Below are 4,876 nucleotides of genomic sequence, written 5' to 3' on the forward strand. Positions count from 1 at the left end.
AGCACATAAGAGTATAAGACAACAGAACTATAGACCCATTGTCACTACAAGTGAATACCCCAACATATTGTTGCGATGAGAATTCGAATTTCGGGCAGCGCCTTGAAATTCGAGGTGATACTCCACTGAACTACCACGTCTCTCTCATAATTACTTATATTTTAATATATTTAATTCGTTCGAAATTAAATATAACACTTGTCATTTTAGGTCATTTCAAAATATTTAAAACGTTACTTTATTTGAAAATTTATTTCTCTCTAGCTCTCTTTATTAAATGAGTCCCTCTTTTTATTTTTCTACGTTCCTTAATCTCGTACTTTTTCTTTTTGTTTCATTCAGTTTTAGAACGGAGGAAGTATATAAAATGGATTGTAGCAAAGTGGTGCATCAATTACTAGCTAAAGCTAAACCCCATATCTAATTTTGCTGACATGATTGATTTGTAGAAAAATGAATAGAAAAAGAACTTTATTATCTATAATGAAAATTGAAAAGCCTCTTCAACTATGTCCATCAACCGCCGCCGGAGAATTGGACTATAGTATTCTAGGAGAAACCATTCATTCCGTGACAAATATCACCTCTTAAAAAGTGCAGCAAGACATTTCATGAAAAAAGAAAAAAAAAAAAAAGAAATAAAAGCTTGATGTCCAAATTTTATCCAACTAAAAAATTGAATGGTGTGTTTACTTACTCTTACATCCTTATAACCTTACATTTAATGATATAAAGTTGTAATAGTTGATTAGAAATAAACGTAATGGTAAAAGAAAATTTTATCTATTCGTAAAGTTAAAGAGTGAAAACACTTTTTCATTTAGTGAACAATACTTTAGTCATCTCCAATTCATGGATAGTGGATTAGTGGTACAAGACTACAAGTTACAAGTTGTTGAGAATTTAATCCAATTAAAACATGTTTAGTTCATCCTTATAATAATACTATATCTAGTATAAGTAAGTTTAGTTTAATAAGAGTGAATTGTATATTAGAAGAGAAAAAATAGGCTAGTGATTGAGCAACCTAAAAATCACTCTAGAGTTTTACAATACAATTTCAATCTAGAACACCATTAGCAATCGATTATTTCACTGAGACAATAAACCAAATGTGAGTTTTCTTGACACTCTTCTTCACATACGATATACTTCTTTCATTTCTTTTTTTTTTTTATAAGAAAAGAAATATTAGGACGATTAGAAGACCACCTTAATACATCCTTTCGGATGATAAGAGAAAAATAACAAAAAAATGGGGAAAAACAATAGAGAAAATTGCGGAAGCCGTGTTCTTCATGTGCTATGAAATCCGACGCTTAGTTTGCTTTTTGAAAACAATGAGAGAACGCAACAAGTATATCTGTAATTTCACAATACTTACAACATATTTATTTTTGGGATGTTTCACAAGGTGTAACATTTTTGTTTTGGGTAAATTCTTACTCAAAAAAGGCATTACTTTATTATAAATCACATAGATCATGTTTTACTTTTTTTTTTCTCCTCTTCCTTAATTATTTTGTCATTTCATTTGTTGCAACTTACAAAGAGATGTATTTGTAATTTGGAGATACCCAGCGTTGATATAAACAAACAAAAATGGGGTCAAATGGTATTATTATGGGACAACAGATAGTGTTTGAACTTTAAATTCTACTGAGCTGCATCTTTTAGATTAATAGCTAACCCATCTTTCAGGACCAAATATGGGCCAAGATCTGCATCAACGGTCAAACTTAACACTATGGCTATGTTTAGTTGAGCTGAAATTTTCTGATATGAACTTATTTTTTCTGATCTGATCTGAACTGATCTGATAACAAGATCTTATCTTTTAGATTTTTCTCAATATGTAAGAAAAAATATAGTCATGTGAGGTCTTGTTTGATTCGTCTCAATGAGTACTTTATTAATATTCAACTATTATAATTTTTACTAATATGTAATGAAAGATATAGTGATTTTTAAATATAAGCATGATCTAAACTAATCTGATCTGAACTTATTTTTTTGATCTGATCTGATCTAATCTGATCTGAAATAAGCAAAAATAAGGTGAACTGAACATAGCCTATATCAGATTAGATTTTTCAACAGCCTACACATAGCTAGTAGTAGTCAAATTGAGTTTGATTACATTCACAGAATATTTGATTGAACTTATTTTAATAATTTACCAAAACTTAGCTGATTATTAGATAGATTATAATCAAACTTTTATACTCCCTTCATCCTCCAAAATATTTTTCATTTTTTCAATTAAGTTTGTCTCAATTATATCTCTATTACATAAGGGAAGGGGGGAGTCACGGTGTCCTCTTTTGAACTGACTATTCTACCCCCCTTCCCTTTCTAAATTACAAAAGGAATCTTAATAATACCAACATGGGGTCAAACAAAGCCATCGGAAATTAATTTTCAACAATCACTCAGAAATCACTTATATGAGGAAACTTTACAAATCACTCATAGAACGTATTTAGAAAATCACGTCGTAAAAATCACGCAAATGATCAGGAAACTTTACAAAAAACTAAAAATTTAACTTACAAACAAAACTAATATACTATGACGTCAATACATACAAAAACATTCACAAAATTCACTTACTAATCATTGTTCTCAATAACCATTCACAATTACATGCTCACAAAAATTACCTATAAACACAAATCTGAGAAAAACATAAGATTTTGGCAGTGATATCACACATTCTTCCATCGGCGATTTGCGAACTTTCAAACAGGTACATAATTCTTTTAATCTTCAAAGTTATTTCACATTAGTCGACTATTATGTAGTTGAAAAAATGGAGATAATAGCAATTAGTTGAAGAGGGCTTTTATATAATTAAACTTAAATTTGATTCATTTTCATATAAAATCAGAAAACAAGATGTGTATGAAATTTGATTCATTTATGACACATTTAGTTCTTTTTTAAAAAACTTTCAATGTAAAAATTTTTACCCAAAACTTTTGCAAAATATCCATGTTCAGAAATAAATTTTGAAAAACAAAACAATATCAAATCTTTTTGCGAACAACTTTTCAGGAAAAAAAAATTACATTAATTTGCGAAAATCATTTCATGCGAAATCAGATTGTGTATGAAAATTTTAAATTTTCATTTCACATATAATTGAACTCAAAGTGTTAAAATTTAGAAAAGGAGAAAAATTAAAAATGCATATTTCATGCGAAATCATATTGTGTATGAAAAACTTAAAATTTCATTTCAATTATAATTGAAACTCAAAGTGTTAAAATTTAGAAAAGGAGAAAAATTAAAATGATGTTGTAAATAAACAGAAGAGAGAAGAGAGAATCGTGTTGTATATCTTATTCCATGTAGTCCGGTATATATATATACAATACAATAGTTAGGGTTTGCTTGGAGAACAAAACCCTAGAATATCCCGGATTCATTAACGGGGGTATAATGGGCATCCATATTATATTTCATAACACTCCCCCTTGGATGTCCATTATACAAAATAAAAGTTCTCTCTTAAAATAAAATATTTCTAATGCGCGTAAGATGCTGCCTCATTAAAAACCTTACCAGGAAAACCCAGTGGGAAAAACCATGGTTAAGGGAAAAAGAGTGCAGCGCGCATCTACTCCCCCTCATGATTACATAACTTGAGATCTTTGAGACGACGTAATCCAATACGGTAAACTAATTTCTTGAAAGTAGCGGTGGGAAGTGCCTTGGTGAAAGGTCTGCCAAATTTTCACTTGAACGAATCTGTAGAACCTGTACATCACCATTCTTCTGCAGTTCATGGGTGAAGAAAAATTTTGGTAAAATGTGTTTTGTTCTATCACCCTTGATGTATCCTTCCTTGAGCTGTGTGCAATGCATGCTGCATTATCCTCATACATAACTGTTGGAGCTTCTTTCCCTATAGATATGCCACAATCTTCTCGTATATGTTGAATTACGGACCTTAACCATACACATTCACGACTAGCTTCGTGGATAGCTAAAATCTCTGCATGGTTGGAAGAAGTGGCTGCAATGGTTTGCTTCATGGAACGCCAAGAAATGGCAGTACCACCACTTGTGAACACATATCCTGTTTGTGATCGAGCATTATGGGGATCAGACAAATACCCTGCATCTGCAAAACCAATTAAGTCTTCTTTGGGTTGGTTAGAAAAGAATAAACCCATATCTTTTGTTCCTTGAGGTAACGAAGTACATGTTTTATTCCATTCCAATGCCTTCGAGTTGGACATGAGCTAAACCTTGCTAGCAAGTTCACAGGAAATGATATGTCAGGTCTCGTATGGCTAGCAAGATACATCAATGCCCCTATTGCACTTAAGTATGGTACTTCGGACCAAGGATTTCTTCATTGATTTCTCGAGGACGGAATGGGTCTTTATCAACATCAAGTGATCTTACAACCATTGGGCTACTCAACGATGTGCTTGATCCAAAAAAACCTTTTTAACACCTTTTCCGTATATGTTGTTTGATGTACAAGGATTCCATTCTTTAGATGCTCAATTTGTAGCCCCAAGCAAAATTTTGTCTTTCCAAGATCTTTCATCTCAAATTCTTTCTTCAAATATTCCACCATGTGTGAAATCTCTTCAGGGGTCCCAATAATATTTAAATCATCAACATACACTGCAATTATTACAAATCCTGCCCCAAATCTCTTTATAAAAATGCATGGACTGATAGGGTCATTCTTATAGCCTTCACTTAATAAGTACTCACTGAGGCGATTATACCACATACGCCCTGATTGCTTCAATCCATAAGAGATCTTTTAATTTTATGCAGTAATGTTCTCGAGAATTAGAATTTGCTGCTTCTGGCAGTTTAAATCCTTCTGGGACTTTCATATAAATGTCAT

Source organism: Beta vulgaris, chromosome 6 (genome assembly GCF_026745355.1).
Source record: "Beta vulgaris subsp. vulgaris cultivar EL10 chromosome 6, EL10.2, whole genome shotgun sequence".
Lineage (NCBI taxonomy): Eukaryota > Viridiplantae > Streptophyta > Magnoliopsida > Caryophyllales > Amaranthaceae > Beta > Beta vulgaris.